This window comes from Quercus robur, chromosome 11 (assembly GCF_932294415.1).
Source record: "Quercus robur chromosome 11, dhQueRobu3.1, whole genome shotgun sequence".
NCBI lineage: Eukaryota > Viridiplantae > Streptophyta > Magnoliopsida > Fagales > Fagaceae > Quercus > Quercus robur.
Genome location: NC_065544.1, coordinates 43,231,240 through 43,251,266, shown reverse-complemented (window position 1 = coordinate 43,251,266; position 20,027 = coordinate 43,231,240). Strand labels below are relative to the sequence as shown.

General features: G+C 37.0%; 1 long non-coding RNA gene and 1 pseudogene across 1 annotated transcript; both read left to right on the top strand.

Annotated features, from left to right (window-relative positions):
- Positions 1–20,027, top strand: part of LOC126705065 (uncharacterized) — a 63,444-nt pseudogene that overhangs the window by 38,891 nt on the left and 4,526 nt on the right.
- Positions 11,328–18,282, top strand: LOC126706528 (uncharacterized). The gene is made up of 3 exons (XR_007648637.1): positions 11,328–11,391; positions 17,325–17,413; positions 18,209–18,282. It is a non-coding gene; the product is annotated as an uncharacterized LOC126706528 (long non-coding RNA).

Sequence of the window (20,027 nt, the reverse complement as noted above, 5' to 3'; positions counted from 1 at the left end):
AATGGGTATTGGTTTGCAACTTTTAGTCCTTTTGTTTCATGGGCATGTGGATTTGGAAGCAACTTTTAGTCCTTTTGTTGGCTAAAAATTATTTTAATATGGAATGATTGGTTTGCTATTGTTACTAGTGGATATTGATTGCATAATTTTGGTGGTTAATAGTGTAAGTGCCATGCTCAATCATGACAAGAAGCCAAGAAAGCTATCTGCTACAAAGGTGTGGGATGGTAAAAGTTTTCTAAAAAAATAAGATAGTTTTTCAAAAAAATAAGATAGTTTTCCAAAAAATGTTTGTACCTACCAAACACTAGAAAACATTCTCAAGCCCATTTTCAAGGTTGTTACCAAACACTAGAAAATGAGATAGTTTTCCAAAAAATGTTTTCTGGAAAATGACCTATTTTCCAGAAAACATTAATGCTGATACAAACAGAGCGTTAAGCTAAACTAATTTTGTTACTAGTTCTGCCTTTTACTAAATCTGAACTAAAATGTATTGCTAGTTTATTACATGTGAAATTGTATTATCTATAACAAAGTATTGCTTGTAAGAGCATTGAAATTTTTACATATTTAGTTATATATACATAAAGAAGCTTATCTAAAAGAAATGTGTATTTTAATTGATTGTTGTTGGATTGAAAAACTGAATGAGTTGAACCCAAGCTTAGTGCTCTATGAAATCCTTCAACTAATTAGGCTTTGTTGTATTACTTAGACTTTAGCCTCTATAACAGCAGAGTTTTTGTAGCTTTAGAAGTGTACCAAGTTCTTTTCCAAGAATTGATGCAACTCTTTGAAAGTGGATTTAATCATATTTTCTACAAGGGTACACTAGATCCTATGAATAAAAGGTTTTTGACTGTACTAAGAAGTTTGAGTTGATCATGCATATAATGGAGTTTCCAGATTTGTTTTGTTTGATTTGGGCATTAGCCTTCCAAATTGTAAAAGTCAATTTGAACTAAGCAAGGAATATATATTTTTATAATTGGTCAATTATGGTGTAAACTCTTTTTATAAATTGATGGTCAATTATGTATTTGGTTGAACATTATTATTAAAAAATCTATATTTTGTTTAGATGGTTAAGAACAAGGAGACTTCAAATCCCAACACTAAACAATCCCAAAATAGCTCAAATGTTAGAGTTCAATGGCCATCAAGAGTAACGACTATCTTTTGTGAAGCTTGTGTGGATTAGGTATTTAAGGGTAATCGGTTTAATACCCACTTTAGTAAAAAGGGTCGGACAAATATTATAGCATCTTTTGAAAAGAAAACTGGAAAGGAATATCCTAGGTCAAAGTATAAGCATAAGTGGGATGGATTGAATAAAGATTGGGTACTTTGGAATAAGTTGAAGGGAAGTGAAACCAAATTAGGATGGGATGCAACCAAAGGAACAATAGCTGCAGCTGATGAGTGATGGGAGAGGAAACTAATGGTATGTTTTGTATAACCCCTTGTACGTATTTTGTATTAGTAGATAAACCATGCTAATTTGAGTTATTAATGAAAATATTCAAAATTGTTGGAGGTTCCTAAAGCTACAAAATTTCGAGAGAAAGGTTTGGAGAATGTTGACTTATTAGACATTATGTTTAAGGACACTGCAGCCATGAGAGAGTTAGCATGGGCCCCCACTTCCCACTTCAGGAGTGTTACCTAATGATCTTGAGACACCTGAGGGGTTAGGTGATACTTTTGCTTACTCGTCTTCTTCAAATGATGATGATGACGTTAATGAAAATGAGACTCCTAACCTCACATAAAATAATGAAGAACAATTAAAGAATATTGTGAGCATTACAATATTGGCTAAGAGGTTACCATTTGATTCGTTAGAAAAGGCGGCTCGTCCCAAATCTTATCTATCGTCAGGGACCCGTTGGGACGAGCCTCCTACTTGATGTCCTTGAAGCTTGACGGTCTGAAGTACCACTTCCTTGAGGACCCGTCGAGTAGGTCACATGCATACCCTACTGTGGTCTCGCTCCAATACCGACGAATGGACCCTCTCAAAGATAGTCGAGTGGCTTAGACCCCAAGGAATTTTTATGTGTTCTGCACTCTCAAGTCCAAACATGGAAATATCTTGTACAACACGTCCAAAGACCTCATTACTAGCTTATATCTTCCCTATTTGGGAAGATAAGCCCTAAGATCTCGGGGACTTAATTCTGAATCTTCTCTACAAGGAAAGCTCCTTCATCCAAGGGATCTAGGTCAATACTGCGCCACTATATGAGCACCAAAACTCCTATTCTTCAAGGTACAAAAAAATCCCTAAGTCTGACTCTATTGAGTTCTCAGAGGTTTTCCAATCACTAACTTAATCTTTGGAGGGTTTTTGACCGACACCCCACTGGTGCTCTCTGTTGGTTCTCTATTTTCTTATTCTACAAGTACCCTCATTGGTGTACATGTGGACAATCAGCTCATTGATGACTTTTGTGCATCATCAGTTGGCATCTTCTGTGGGAATTTCAAGTGAATAAGCCATATCACCACTTCCAAGACAAAGAGTTGCATGGTCCAGACACGATCAATTGTTACCATCAACCAGGAGACTGGGAACCGTCCTAACGCCTTGGAAAGACAAGTGCAAACCCTCACTACGGCAGTTGAGCAGCTCACCCAGTGTAATCATGAGTTGGAGTGGCAGTTGGATCAGAGGAATGAACGACAACAAAACGATTAGCATGACAAACAAGACAGTGGTGAGCACAATGACTACCGTCCCTCGACAGGCGATCGTTAGGAGAGAGAAGATCCGGAAGAAAGCAATGTTGCCAGTAGGCAGGAGCAGCCAAAGGACACTAGCCATCCCTCTGAGCTGGAAAGCAGTGCGATGCGCATGGTGCAAGACATGCAGATGATGAAGGAAAAGATGGACATGATGATGAACGCCTTGAGGGAACGAGTGTCTACCAACCTAGACAAATAGGTCTATTAAACCGACTCACCCTTCACAGCACCATTAACCTTTTTCCCCCTCCCAACCAAGTTTAAGATGCTACAAGTAAAGGTGTACTATAGATCTCAACCACCTAGAATCATTCAAAACCCTCATGCATCTACAAGGGGTTCCAGACGAAATCATGTGTAGGGCATGTCCCACCACACTTAAAGGGCCGGCCAAGGTTCAGTAAGAGAGCCCTCATGTAACATCCCAACCCAACTTTATAGTTAAACTATGTGTTTGTGTGGTTAATTATTATTTTAAGCCACTTTCTTTCTATAATTAATAGAAGAGTATTTAATAGACATATAATTTTTAATGCCATTGAATAAGAATTGTAAATATTATAAATAATTGAATGGCTAAATTGTATTATGAATATATACTAAGTATGCACAATACTATATTAAGTGGTTTAAGTTATTAGATACATAGTTGGTGTTTTATTTAGATATGATGCATGAGATGTTATAACATAGTTAAGGTTGCAAATAGGTAGTCAAGAGAAGAATATAGTGGAAATTCCACCTACACATATAACCAAGTAAAATTCATCACATGTAATGCCAAAGTATCATGCATGGTGACATATGTTATCTTCTTTTGACCCAAAGACCTACACCTAGCTGGCCATGCAATACCTCATTCTTCTTTCTACTCTCTCAAAGCAACTAGAACAATTAAGAAACTCTTTCCCTTTTATACCCATGGGTCCAACATCAAAAGAAAGAAAAACTCTAAGCTCTTCTCTCCCTCTCACACCTACGGGTCCAGCAGCAACAAGGAAGTTTATTTCAATTCTTCTCAAGCTCTTGTTCCCAACTTAAAGCTAGAGTGATTCTAGCTCTATCATTCCAAGACAAATGTCTAGGATAAGGGGAAAATCTAATTCTTTTAATCTATTATCCATTTAAACTTAAGTGATAGTTATATGAATTTGTATATGGATGTGTTGGATTCTAGAGACTGTTGATCGCCCGAATATGAATTGAGTCATTGTTTATGCTTATATGTGCTCCTAGATGATAGACTAAGATAAAATCCGTTATGAGTAAGTGTTAAAATGACTAAAATAGCTAGATAAACTTATGGAATTGCTAATTGAGGTGCTAAATGTGTAGTTGATTCAGTAATTGAAGCTTATTGAGAGTTAGTTATTAGGCGCTTCATAAACTTGTTAAGAGTTGCACTCATTGGTTAACCTATTTGGTCATTGTGTATCCTGTATATTTCTAGGACAACTATGGTTAAAGGTTTGTTGGAGATTATTATATAATATGTCCAGTATGTGTGTATTGAATTTCATATGAAAATACCATCTTTTGATAATTGTTTGTGATTTTACAAGAAAATGTTGCAAAGCTGCCACTATGACAAATTCTATGTTTATGCATGATAAATTATGTATTAAATTGTATAAAGTGAATTTGGATGCTAGGGATATTTTCTATGAAAGCTAAGACACTTGTGGTTATTATTGAATTGGTCTCACAGCAATCGGATCAATACAAAAATAATAGTGCAACTTGTAAGCCAATTGAAGTTCTGTTAGGATAGATTTGAGTATGTTGTCTTGTATGATTTTTAGTAAATCATGGTTTTATGATTTGGCTCTGAAAATGATATAGAATCTACTAGACATCCATAGGTGAAGTATATGCTGCTGGAATAAATAGTGAATAGTAAGTGACATACCTAACTTTGAGGATTTAATTATAAAGTTAGGTTGAATGATTTGAGCTATAAATTAATATGCTCATCATTTGGTATGTCTAGATCATAGATAAATTTTGAATACCTTGATTCAAGGTTTAATACTCAAAGGAAGGGTTCTAAACCATTCTACTACTTTTTCATGTTGCTATTTTGTTAAATGTGTTGTATGTTGCTATATGGGTGTATATGGATATACGACTATGCTTAATGGATTTTATATTTATGCATGCATTATTGCCCAAATCTCAAGCACATTTTGAAATGAAGTTGGCTCCTTTGGAGATATGATATAAATATGAGAATGATGGTTTTTCTTTAGTTTGGTACATCATTTGTTGATATATGCATAATATGTTTGTGGGAACCTCGTTGAGGTAGGATTAGGATTTCCTTGATTTTAAGAGATATGCTTTGAAATGAATGTGTAAGTTTCTTCTAAGATATAATTGATAGTAATAAGCTTCGATATTTGGTTTAAGTGTTACCAGTACCCAAGTTTGAGCTCCTTCAATTATAGGCTCTCAATTCCTCTACTTTCAGGTTAGGATAAGTTATATGGGCATTTGATAAGTCATGAGGTTATTTTAAAGCGTATTATGCATTAAAGGTTTTTTATTTTAGATATGACATATAATTATGTTTTAGACAAAGATATGTTTGTGAACTTTCAAAACCTTATGTATATTATTTAAGCATATTGATGCTATTATTAATTCCACAAACATGATATTTAAAGAAAATAATGGAAATGCTATTATTATGAAATTTTATGCAAACTATGAATTTCAATATGATGTATAAGTGTGAAATGTTTTCGAGTTATGTCTTTTAGTGATCTGAACTCGATCAGTAGGGGTTAAATTACTGGTTTTTTTTATGGAAAATGTTATCTAATTGGCCATTAAAAGTAGTGAGGACTCTGTTATACCCACCCTTATTAGGAACGGCCAACTTATGGAGGATGCTAACCAACCCTTATGGTTGAAGATATGTATTATGATATGATCCTGGGAATCCCTAGCACTGTGGGGAATGCTGGATGCTTGGGACAATGATGCTAGAAGCCTCCTAATTTTGTACAGACTTATCAGATATGGACTAACTAATATGTTACTTATGAACAACAATATTATTTTATGGATCATGAGAGAATGATTTTGTTTAAATGCATTGTGAAAAGCTAAAAGCTCTCATGAACAGAAGAAGTTTCTGATGAAAAGAAAAGCTGTCCTTTAAAAATAAAAGTTTCTGAAGTTTGTATATGTTTATGTTAAAAGTAATCAGATATCCATTCTTTATAAAATATTAAGTTTTGTGACTATGAAAGTTATAATATTTTATGAGAAGAAGTTTATGAAGAAAAGTTTGTTATTCTTTAAGATGTTTCTAATTTAAGACAAAGTTACCAATTATCTGATTTAAGTTAAAAAAAATAATATTATATTTGGTGACTTTGTAAGAAATAAAAGAAATTTAGTCTGAAAGGTTTTGGTAATATTATTCCGATAAGAAAAAGGAGAACAATTATTTTCCTATGAAAAGCATATAAGTTATTATTATGAATAGTATAAAATAATATGCATGAAAAGATGTTTTCCTATCTGAATATTCATAAAATGAAATGATTTGATTTATATGCATTCTTATTAAATTCTCGTGTATCTTACCCTTACTAAGCTGTGTAGCTCACCCCTTCCAGTCTTTTGGTCAACTGGTTTTATTCTGGAACAGATGGGGCCTTAGTCGAGTTTTGGAATGGGCTAGTTTTAGTTTGAAAAGCATAGATCCCAAATTAGCAATTTGATTTTTAGCTTTGTGGTATTGTGTATTTTAGGATCTAAAGAAAGTTGTGTACCTTAAAGTATTAAGAGATGTATTATGTGAAATTCAGAATTTGAATAACTGGTGGATTGTGTTATCCCTTGAAGTACAATGTAGATGCTCTGAATATCAAGTGAAAATTTATGTCAAGAAGTAAAGAAACAAGAATGAAAAGAATGAGGGAGTGGTCAATTGAGGAGTTTGTTGCGGGACTAATTGAACCCCGACAAGTTGGGCGCCTAGAAACCAATGCTCGATGTTCATGTTGCGCCTTTGAACCATGTCATTGGCTGGTTCTAGAATGGCTGGATCTTCAACAGGGACGTGTTCGGCTCTAATGTGGAAGACTAAGGAGCCTTCTCTTACAAATCGAGACCCTTTCTCTCGAGCTTCACCCACCATAAGGCCTCTTGGCAAGAATTTAGGCAAGTGAATGCCAATGTACGACAGTAGAGGGCTGCCAACCGTTAGAGCAGATATGGGGTGCTGGTAGCTGGTATAGGAAGGGACACAGCCAAGGATCAGGTGTAATGCCCTGAGCTGCCCGTCAAAATGCATGAAGATCTCGGATCATAGAACAAAGTTTGGGTCTCTTACATGAACGAAGTTGAGATCGGGTTTGAAGCACTTGAAAAATGCATGATAAATCAAAGACAAGGTCGATACAAATGAAAGTCAACAAAAACAAGAAAAAGCTTATGTGATAAATAATAGATACAGTAAAGGAAAAGTATACAAGAAAGGAGTAGAGGAAGGTAGGACAAAGGAAGTTAACCCTACACTAGATGTGCTCGGTGTTGATACCGTATTTTGTCCATCCTCGATTTGCGTGTCGGACCTCAAAAAATCCAAAAATCATCTTCTCTCCATGGGGCCACAAGAACATCTAGAATGACATGGCGTAACCCGTTCGGACATTGGAGCACTCAAAATGCCTCTTTCAACCAAAATGACCAAAACGCCCCTAGTCAACCCTAGGTTGACCGAAAGTCAAACAAAGTCAAAATCCACGCAAAATATCACTTTTCATCATACCCAAGCTTCTCGGACATTTTTGGCAACTTTGACCAAGTTTGATCCGGAGGCGACTCTCGGTGGGTCCTAGAAACCCTAAATTTGATTCGGCTGTCAGAATGGGTTGAAACCAATAAAATTGCAAAGATTATCAAATTCTCAATCCAATGACTATTGATGGGTCGAAATTGGAGTTAGAACAGTCGAGATATCATGAAAACCGGGTTAACGCACCGATTGATGCACTACTAACTTCTAGGAGCCATAACTTTTGATTCGACTGTTGGATTTTCAGGTTCCATACCTTTTTAGAGACAAGAAGTCAAGATCTTTCCAAAGGTGTCAAGATCAACCAGATCCGAGGTCATTTGAAGGTGGTTGCCCTTGAAGGGCTGTTGGCCGCCTATAAAGGCCACTGCCTTGTAAAGCATGCCAAGGCTATAAAAGGTCCCAGGCACCTCCAGACTAGAGAGAGAGAAAAAAAGAAAGAAAAAAAAAAGAAAGAAAGAAAGACTTTTCTAGGTTTTGCTCTTTGCCTGGTTGTTTACTACACATTTTTCTTCTCTCTCAAACACACTTTTACACATAAAAACACACAAAAAACATATTCGAGCCTCTTGATTCTTCTTTTGTCACCAAAAATACAAGGTATTGTTCTTATACCCAATCTTCTTCTCCTTGGTTCTGCACTTTGGATTTGGGGTTTAGGGGTGTGAATGTATCTTTTTAGCTACTATCCACACCCCTAACATTCTAAATTTTTTTCTAGCATTTATTTTGCTTTTTTTGCCTTGATAACATGATTTGTTGCTTTATCTAGCATGCTCTTTGCTTTATTTTGCTTCTAGCTTGTTTTTGGTTTATTTCCATATGCTTCCATGTTTGTCCATGTTTTAGCTGCCTCTTCTATATGTTTTATGCTTTATGTCATGCTTTAGATGCTTAGATCTTCTCTTTCCCATGTGTTGATGTTTGGGTCTACATGCTTACATGCTTGATATCATGTCTCCCACCATGCCTTGCTTAGATCTACATGTTTATATGCATGTTCTATGTTCCTATGCCTATGTCTATGCCTTCACATGCTTGTATGCTTGGATTTGTGTTCTTCCATGCCTTTATGCTTACATCCACATGCTTAGATGTACATTTACATGCCTACATGCATATTTCCATGCTTATATGTGTAGATCGGTGGGTTTACATGCTTAGATTGATGTTCTGTACATGCTTTATGCCATCATCTATGTGCTTGCGTGTTTCATGCCATGTTTATGTGCTTAGGCCTAGACCTTTTTTGTCCTACCATGTGCTATTGTACCCCTTTTGTTCCTTTTATTGCATTTTCTTGTGTTTTGGCTTAATGGTTAGGACCCGATCTAGACCCTATGGTCTTTGTCATCGTCCATACACAAAGGCCCATATCAAAAGGGTTTGGATCATTCCTATTTGCATGTCTATGCTTGCTTGCTTCTATGCTTTATACTTGTGTTAGCCTTTTTAGTTCTAGGCTTTGCCATGTTTGGCGCCCTTCGCGAGCTTGACCTTGTGTGGTTACATCCGATGCCCACGAGGCCTTATTCGGATGTAACCATTTGAGAGGCATCTCCGGATGCCGGGTTGCTCCTTATGTACCCTTCCCTTTTTCGCTCCACGCGATGCTATGCTTACCATGCTTGTTTATGCCACCCATTGGCTTTCTATGCATCTTTACACGCTTGCTCACATGTCCATGCATAAGTCTTGCTTGCTAGTGTGTCGTCCATGCTTTAACACAATGAAGTTATGGACATTAGATCCAAACCTACATTTGTCCCTCGCAGACACCACCCTTTGTTTGCTTTCTTACTTGTTTGCCTTTTCACTTGTTTGCTTGCTTTCTTGTTCCTTTGCTTGTCATGCCTATCATGCTTATAAGCTTTATGCCTCTTTCATATACTATTTGCATTTTTTCCTTCCATTGCTTGTCTATTGGTTTCTTGTCTTTGCCTTTGCATGTACACGTATGGAGCGCAGACACATGGAGCTAGGGCACAGTCTCCCAGGCGTAAGCAAAAAGGGCGAGGATGTGAGCATGTGGATATAAGCCAAGTGGTTATGTTCAGTAAGTTTAGGGGTTTAGCTTTTCCCATTTGGTTATGTACTCTTTTAAACCCCCTTCCCTCCTCCCTCATTTCTCTCTTGGATGGGTTGTATTAGGTATATCATGTCCTGTATCATTTGTCCTCATCTCTAGAATATGGTGACCCTTGTTTACTTTTCTACACCTATATTTTGGGTTATGCTTTAGGGGTGTACGCATTCACTTTCGTGCTCTGTGTGCTTGCATTGTGCATGATGTATGTATATATACCTGCTCGCCCTTTCCAGTGTGATTGTCACAGTCCATGTCACCTAAAGCAAAGAGATGCCCAATTTCCGCTGCGAAAGTAAGGTGACATGTCGCCGGATTTTCACCATGGAAATCTGGTACTTTGCCTGAATGCCTTAGGAAAGCATAGATTGGGACCACACCCATTCAAAAGCCAAAACCTCAAAGCCCCCATGTAAGCAAAGCCCTGAAAGCCAGTGCCAAAATCATGTTTTTTACTGCCAATCTTCAAAAATTAAGGTTTTATTAAAACAAAAGATTGTCCTTGGATAGACGTTGTGGGGTGCCTAACACCTTCCCCACACTTAACCAAACTTCTAGATATTAACTAGATGTCATACTTGGTGTTTCAACTGGTTGCAGATATTTGTTGATAACACAAGCTTCTTTGTTGTCTCTTGGAAATTTTGTTCTTATTTAATTTTTTACTTAAAATTTTTTTATTCTTTTCAATTCCTCATTTGAATTTTCAAATTAATCTTGCCCACATTTGTTTTGTGTAATAGGCATCCCTAATTTTTAATTTGTTTTCATTGCTACAGTTCCATAAGATTATGGGCATTAAGTGGTGAGGTATTAATGGAGATGGTTGGTCATACTTCCATTGTCTATTCAGTTGATTCACATGTCTCTGGACTTATTGTCAGTGGTAGTGAAGATTGTTTTGCAAAGATATGGAAAGGTAGTTATTTCTGGTTTTCATCCTCTTTTCGGAGAAGTTATTTGTGCTTGGATTCTCACATTTGATTCTTGTTCAAGCTGAAATAGTAATTGATCCGTGTTGTTGTCTGGCTCAGATTTATTCTGTGCATTTATAGAGTTTTGGGAGAACCTTTTCAGATTCGCTGTTTTGGCCCATACTATTTCTTACATTTCAAATTCACTCCCCCTTCATCACCCCCACACCCCACCCACCCCCACCAAAAAAAAAAAAAATGTAAGAAAAGAAAAGAGGAAACTTCAGTAATTTTTGTTCATTTTCTTCACTTTCAATATTAAATGTCCATTTATACATTTTACGGATATGGAATTTCTTAACATTAAAAGACGTGGATGTCTACCAATAAAAAAAAAAAAAAAAAAAAAAAAGACGTGGATGTCATGTGATGACTTCTATTGTGGATTGTAAACATTCTTGTCTAAGGGACAAAGGATTAGCAAAAGCTTCATATTTGGGTATGTTAAATTTTGGTTCTTGCCATGTAATATGTCCTATACAATGGACCTCTTCACTTCTTTTTCCCACTTGAAATCTCATTACATGATTATCTTAAATTTTGTTTGAATTCTGAAGTTCTCGACTTATTCCTAATTATGAATATATTTCTGATTTCCAGAAATTCTTTGGATGGATTTTATGATTTATCACCTGTAATTTCCACTTGGATCAACATTACTTGTCAACTTTGACTTCTTTTCATGTTGGGACTTGTTTGTGTTAGGAAGAGGGTTGGAGGATTAAAACTGGATGATTTACCAGGGCTGGAGGCTTTACAGGTTCCAGGTGTGATTCTAATTGTACATTTAGGTGCATGGTATCTTAGTTAAATTTACTAAATATCTTTCAGTTCAGTTTCTCAGTTATTTTCCATTTCAAGTTGTGGCTGACAAGTTTTCTTCTATTATAATTGTTGTATCAGAGATTTCTCCTTTTCAAATACGTTTTCAGTGTGAGTCGTATTGTTTGATTCAAAGTCTGATTTTCTTCAGCCAAAAATAAAATGCTGTCAGTAAAGAATAGGAAACATTTATTACTTGTGTAGTTTGCTTGTGACTGGGCTTTGCCTTCGCCATTTTCTTTTCGGAGTTTCTGAAATATATATATTTAATGTACACAATAAGAAGAAAATGAGCTTCCATGAATATTGCCATGTTGACTCCTTTTTCCCCATATGTATTAAAAAAATCAGTGTTCGGATGTTCATACAGGATTGATATGTTGCACCTGATTGCTGTTTATTAAGAATGCACAGAAGTGTTGCATATCTCAAGCCACACAGCTAGCTAGTGGTGCAGCTGGGACTGATGAAGGAAGCACTAGCTCAGCCACAAGAGCAGCAGTCAATGCAGCATTTGCTGATGAGGTGTGCACTGATCAGACTACCAAGCTAGCATCAAAAGACAAGATCAACTCAGCAATCTTGGAAATGGTTGAGTCCATGCCACATCATGAGTTCTTCATCCAGGATCATTGAAGAAGTTAGTTCCACAAATCTAGGAGTTAGTTACTTAGGCTTGCCACGTGTACAGCCACCAGAAAATTCAAATAACTGATTTTGGCGCCAATAGTTGAGTTAGTTATTTTTCTGTGTATATAAACAGAGTAATGGATAGATGTTTATTCATTCAATTCATTTCATTGTAATTCATTTTCAATCAATGAAATTCTCCCAATTCTAATTAGTTTCTCTGTTTCTTTACATGGTATCAGAGCACTAGCATGTGCTAGCTTCGCTTCTTGTTACAAACTTTTCTTGCTTGCCAAACAGAGATTACTTCAAGAGTTTCCTTGAATTCTGATTTGCAAGATCTTAATTCATCTCTTGTCTCTCGCTTCCATTTCCAATTTCATTAGAAGTTTCATTCAAGCTTCGTGAAAATCATCAATGGCTTCTGCTGAAGGAAGTGATTCTGATCCTACGCACAATCAATCCACACACCAAGCTCCTCAGTCTAACACAGAAATCAATTCTCCCAATCGTTTCTTTCTTAGTGCAAGTGAGAATCCTGGAAATATCTTAGTCACTCAACCACTCTTGGGGATGAGGAACTATCAATCTTGGTCTAGGGCTATGGTTCTAGCATTGACTGCCAAGAAAAAGATAGGATTCGTGAATGGCAAGATTGTAAAGCCTGAAGATGATTCTCCTCTGTATGAAGATTGGGAAAGTTGTAACACAATGGTGCTTTCTTGGTTGATCAACTCTATGCATGATGATGTTTCAAGTGGCATCATGTACTGTGAGACTGCAAGGGAGATGTGGCTGGAGTTACAGCGTGTGTTTTCACAAGGAAATGGACCAAAGGTTTATAATCTTCAGCAAGAGATTTCACAGATAACTCAGGGGCAATTATCAGTGACTGAGTACTATTCTAAATTCAAGAAGCTTTGGGATCAATTGATTCATTATGAACCTTTACCAGCCTGTTCTTGTGGAGCAATGAAAACTCTGAGCATTGCACATGAGAAATCATATGTGATGAGGTTCTTGATGGGACTCAGTGAGAGTTTCGAGACAGTGAGGAGTCACATTCTCATGCTTGAACCATTTCCTTCAATGAGCAAGGTATATGCTCTGGTTCTCCAAGAAGAATCTCACAAAGGCATTGGCCATGGCTCTACCTTCACACCTAAGCCTGATTCAGTGGCAATGTATGCCAATACCAGGGGATATTCAGGAAATAAAGGTGGCTTCAAGAAGGAAAGACCTTTGTGTACCCATTGTAACATGCTTGGACATACTATGGACAAGTGTTACAAGCTCCACGGGTATCCACCAGGTTACAAGCACAAAGGAAAGCCTAATTCCAATGCTAACCAAGTTTCATATCCTCAAGGTCAAGCTGTTGAGGTTTCTTCTAATGCATCTGTTCAGTGTCCTATTTCTAAGGCACAGTGTGAACAATTACTTGCTCTATTCAATTCTGGGACTGATCAAGGTGCTAATCACCATGTTGCAAGTGTTAGTACAAGTGCTGCTGTCTCTAGCATGCTTTCTGGAGCTACTGGTTCACCTGCTGCAACTGGTATGCCTTCCACATCTATGACATCTTCAGATTATGCTCAATCTACCTTTGTTGACACCATGTCAGGTATCAATCCTTTGCTTCATTTTTCTCCTTCCTTGAAGCATTCAATTTTTTCTGCTAAAGTAGTTGATAGGGAAGTCTTTTGTGCCACTGATTGGGTCATAGACACAGGGGCTACAGATCATATGGTCCATTCTATTACATATTTCACCACTATCACTGCTACCCTAAACACCTTTGTCAATTTACCAAATGGTGAAGTTGCTTCTGTTACTCATGTTGGCATTGTGAAGATATCAGAACACCTTATACTTCACAATGTTCTTTGTGTCCCATCTTTTAGTTTCAATCTCATCTCTGTCAGTCAATTAGTTAAGTCCACTGCTTGTTGCCTTATTTTCCTTGGACATTCTTGCTTTATCCAGGACCTTGCTCATTGGAGCACACTTGGTCTGGGTAGAGAAAGCAATGGACTTTACTTGCTGGACAAGAGCTACACTCCTTCACCATCTGTTGCTGCTTCTGTACATAGTCCTCAGGTTCACATCTGGCACTCCAGATTAGGCCACCTGTCAAATGCCAAATTGGCTTCAATAAAATCAAGTGATGTACCTAGTTTCATTTCTGCTGAGACCCTTGATTGTAACATTTGCCCCCTTGCAAAACAAAAACGTTTACCCTTTAATAAAAGCTCTCATTTGTCTAAATCTTGTTTTGACTTGATTCATTGTGATTTGTGGGGACCCTTCTCGGTTTCTACCATTGATCATTGCAAGTACTTTTTAACCATTGTTGATGACTATTCTAGAACCACTTGGGTTTATCTGTTAAAACATAAGTCTCAAACACAATCTGTTTTAGAACAATTTTGCACTATGGTGGAGACCCAATTTTGTAAGAAAATTAAAACTTTAAGGTCTGACAATGGGACTGAATTCATCATGAAAGATTTTTTTGCAAAAAAGGGCATCTTGCATCATTTGAGTTGTGTTGAAACCCCTCAACAAAATGCTATTGTTGAGAGGAAGCACCAACACATCTTAAATGTGGCAAGAGCTCTCATGTTTCAATCCCATTTACCTTTGCATTTGTGGGGTCATGCTATACTAGCTGCTGTGTACTTAATCAACAGAATCCCTTCATCTGTTTTGTCAAATCAGATTCCTTATGAAGTTTTATTTGGTCATCCACCTAGCTATGCACATCTTAAAGTGTTTGGTTGCTTATGTTTTGCTTCCACTCTTTCAAATCATAGGTCTAAATTTGCCCCTAGAGCTGTTAGGTGTGTCTTCTTGGGATATCCTTTTGGGGTTAAAGGGTACAAGGTTCTTGATTTGTCTACTAACAAGGTGTTCCTTTCTAGAGATGTGGTTTTCCATGAAAATTCTTTCCCTTTTGCTTCTATTTCACCTCATCATGCAGATCCTTTCCTATCATCTGCTGTGGAAGCTTCTTGTTCAGCTGGTGTTGCTGATTTTGTTACTCCTGTCAGCATTTCTGAACCATCTTCCATGGATTTTACTGATCCACCTTCTTCTTCTCATCAGCATGTTCCAATTGTCTTGTCTTCTAATCCTATCTCTTCTTCTAGTCCTACACAGATGTATCATTCTGATGCAGTCCTTTCTTCATCACCACCAGTTGCTTCAGTGCCTTCAGTGCCTCCTGGTAAGCTCCCCATTGGCTGCAAATGGGTTTATAAAGTCAAGCTTAACCCGGATGGTAGTGTTGAAAGGTTTAAAGCTAGGCTGGTTGCAAAGGGGTATACTCAAAGGGAAGGTCTTGATTTTCTTGAAACCTTCTCTCCTGTTGCTAAAACAGTTTCAGTAAGGGTCTTGATTGCTCTTGCTGCTGCCAAGCAATGGCCTTTGCACCAATTGGACATCAACAATGCTTTTTTGCATGGAGATTTGGATGAAGAGGTTTATATGACATTGCCACCTGGTTTTCACAGTAAGGGGGAGTGTGTTTCAGATTCTTCCACTGCTCCTAGGGTGTGCAAATTAGTTAAATCTCTTTATGGGTTGAGACAAGCTTCAAGGCAATGGTACACTAAGCTATCAACAACAATAAAGGAGCTTGGTTTTGTTCAATCTTAGGCTGATCATTCCCTATTTGTGCATAGCAAAGGGTCCTTGTTCACTGCTCTATTGGTCTATGTTGATGATATGGTGATCACTGGCAATGATCATGCCTGTGTTGTCTCTCTCAAGTCCATTCTTGATCAAAAGTTTGGTATTAAGGACTTGGGATCACTCAAGTATTTCTTGGGTTTAGAGATTGCAAGGAATAAGAGTGGGATCAGCTTAACACAGAGGAAGTATGCCTTGGAAGTGCTTGAAGAAACTGGTATGACAGGGTGTAAACCAGTCCAAACCCCAATGGAACAGCAACTGAAGTTGTCTAAAGGCAGTGGAGACTTACTTACTAATCCAGGACAGTATAGAAGGCTTATTGGGAAGCTTATGTACTTGACCTTGAGCAGACCAGATATCACATATGCAGTTCATAGACTCAGCCAGTTCTTAGCACAGCCTAGAGCACCACACATGAAAGCAGCTTCTAGAATACTTCAATACATAAAAGGAACACCTGGTCAAGGTGTTTTCTTTCCCACTAAATCTGATCTACACCTAAAAGCATACTGTGATGCTGATTGGGCAGGGTGTCCTGACACAAGAAAGTCTCTAACAGGCTATTGTGTGTTCCTTGGTGATGCCTTAGTGTCTTGGAGATCTAAGAAGCAAAGCATAGTGTCTAGGTCTAGTGCAGAAGCTGAATATAGAGCTATGGCTAATACCACCTGTGAATTGACTTGGATTTTGCATCTGCTACAAGATTTACATGTCCAGCATGATCAACCTGTGCTGATGTACTGTGACAACCAGGCAGCAATCCATATAGCAGCTAATCCAGTGTTCCATGAGAGGTCAAAACACATAGAAGCTGACTGCCATGTTGTAAGGAATAAGATTCTTGAGGGTGCACTCAAAACCTTCCATGTTTCGACTAAGAATCAGTTGGCAGATGTGTTTACCAAGGCCTTGGGAGTGGAGAGTTTTTTAAGGCTAATTAGAAGACTAAGTGTTATAAATATTTTTGCTTCTCATGTGGAATATCCTCATACTGGTATGGAAGATCAAAAGGCAAGAGCTGTACTCTTGAGGGGGAGTATTAAGAATGCACAGAAGTGTTGCATATCTCAAGCCACACAGCTAGCTAGTGGTGCAGCTGGGACTGATGAAGGAAGCACTAGCTCAGCCACAAGAGCAGCAGTCAATGCAGCATTTGCTGATGAGGTGTGCACTGATCAGACTACCAAGCTAGCATCAAAAGACAAGATCAACTCAGCAATCTTGGAAATGGTTGAGTCCATGCCACATCATGAGTTCTTCATCCAGGATCATTGAAGAAGTTAGTTCCACAAATCTAGGAGTTAGTTACTTAGGCTTGCCACGTGTACAGCCACCAGAAAATTCAAATAACTGATTTTGGCGCCAATAGTTGAGTTAGTTATTTTTCTGTGTATATAAACAGAGTAATGGATAGATGTTTATTCATTCAATTCATTTCATTGTAATTCATTTTCAATAAATGAAATTCTCCCAATTCTATTTAGTTTCTCTGTTTCTTTACACTGTTGTATGCTGCTTAACATGAATTGTATTTTCTTTTCTTCCATATCAGGGATGAGTGATGGGCAGACAAAAGTCATCAGAGAGGGGGACAATGGTGTGGCATATGCTTGGAACTTGAGGGAATAGAAGTGGGATAAGGTAATTTACAATTCCATTCTAACAACTATATCAACAGTTAGATTTATGGTTTTATGTGCAATGCAACATTAAGTGGTTGCCTCTCTGGCGCTTGATATACTCCTTTCCTTTTCTTCCTTTCTTTTTTGTGGTGTTTCTTAGAATCCTATGCTCTGCAAGTTTGTTCATTTTTAAAAAAAATTTTAATCTCTTGTATAGCAGATGATGTGACAGGAAATTTTTTGTTTTTTCCCCCTCAATTGTGAATAAAAACTAGGAAGTGGATAGAAAGGTAACAGGTCCAGTTTGCTGTGTGATATTTACAGCCACAGCCTATGTCCGTCTTCACCAAAATTTCCACCCTATCTCTGACTTTTTTTATGGTGTTTGTATTTTCATCACCCATTTACTTAATTTTATGGATGGTAGTGAAGTTTATGGGGAGGCTTTTTAATGCAATCTCTGAGACTGCGGGATTCTAAAAATGTGCTCTATCTAGTAGTCTTGACTTATAATTGTTGAGTGAGGTGTCCTGCACTTTCATGCAAATGGCTTTAATATTGTCCTTATTCCTATTCTACTTATTTATGTTGAATTCCCCTCTTTTAACTCATGTTTAAATTGACATTTGGAATGAGTTTTGAGCTGGACCATTAAAGATTTATGCATTTAATTTTGCATGTTAGTGCATTTAGTTTGTTTTCTGAGTACCTTTACATTCGCCGTTTTTGTTTGCACTTTAGTTCTCTCTTTCTCTAATATTTGAAAATTTTTAATTAGTCTTATGTTTTTATTTTTATTTATATTTTTTTTAAGATTGGTGAAGTTGTTGATGGACCGGATGATAACCTGAGGCGTCCTGTTCTTGATGGGATTGAATATGACTATGTTCAGAATCTTATGTTCTTTGACTACTTTAATATGGTTGACCATTTGTCTATATCATTTATTTATTACTATTTTTTTTTGGTAATAAGTAACGATTCAGTCTTTTATTCTGTTGTTACTCAGTATTTGATGTCGATATTGGAGATGGGGAGCCTATTCGTAAGTTGCCCTACAATCGATCAGGTATTTTTTTCTTGGTCCTTTTTTCCTGTGGTTGATTATAATTGCAATATCTGTTGCTCTTCATTTTCCTTTCCACCTTACACACACACCTGATGGGTCTTGAACCATGACTTCACCCTCCACCTTAGTTTAGTTTAGGCCTCAATTGGTGTTTGTTTAACTTACTACATCATTGACATCTAATGAATCATGAATGTAATTGTTAATTCAAAAAATAATGACATAAAATTTGATATTTCAGATAATCCTTATGCTACTGCTGACAAATAAAGGTGAACCTACCTCTTTCCTGTCGGCAACAAATTGTAGAGTTTATACTCCAAAATTCTGGACAAAAGGACTTCACCCTGGATTCATCATTTCGTGATCCCTTTACTGGCTGTAAGTACAATATTTTTATGGAACTATGACGTGAATGTCTGAGATAATTGATGTAGTCGCTTCCTTTTTGCTTGTCTATTGTTTTCTTTTTTTCATTTCAGCTAGTGCTTATATACCTGGAGCAACTTCCAGTATGTCTGGTACGTATTTGTATTTGTATTAGTTAAAAATTAAAAATTGCTGTTACTGTATGTTACTTTCTCTTGCATATGCTAATATGTATTGAATGCCTGACTTACTTCACAACCTCCAATATAAGACTATGGCTCTAATGTTTTTTCATATTCTTGTTTATTTAGCAGCTGTTTCAGCAAAACCCACTTTCAAGCACATTCCTAAGGTATGCTGTTACAGTGTAGTGTTAATAGGTTTGGATATATCAGTCAAGGGGTTTAAGATGCATTTCCAGGAATTGCATGTCCATTCTTAGGGAACTTGTAAAAAAGTATATATTGAGTGATTGTAAAAGCTCATGTATTATATTTTATTTGTTTCACGTGAAATATTACCTAGTGAATGCAATGTACCTTTTTAGAATTGTTTTCCGTAATTCTCCAGCCAAAAGAGGCTCTTTGGCTTCCCTACTTGACTATTATGGCTCTACTCCATTGTGGTTGGGATTGACACCTTTTCACTTAGAGTTGTAGACTGCTTTTTTAATTACTTCTGGGCTTGTATTTTCCTCTTAAATAATTTTATGTTTATTATTCTTTTTCTTGTATTTCTGTTAGAATGTTATGCTTGTATTTATACCCTCTGGTATTTTATGAAACTTTTCTCTTTGGTATTAATCCTCAGTTGTACAAGGGAATTATGAGGGTTTTTTGTTGTTGTTGTTGTTGTCTATAGAAGTTTCTCACTGTGCTGATTGTGTTTTCATTCTTCCATACAAATTTTTTTTGCTGTTCGTTGTTTGGTAGATATGTCATGTAATTGGGCTCTGGCTGTTTTGAGGTGAGTTTTACCCCCTTGAGCATTTTGGGCAGTGTATTTTGATATGCTAATTATGTATTCCAGGACTGTTAGTTTTGATATTCCAGTGTATTTTGATATTTTGACTGTTAGTTTTATATCTATATAGGGATCATTATTTGAGTATCTGATATATTGCTGATTGGGTTCGTCAATAGGGTGGCTTCAAAAGACGCATTTACCTCTCTCAAGTACTTGGGTGTCTCTTTTC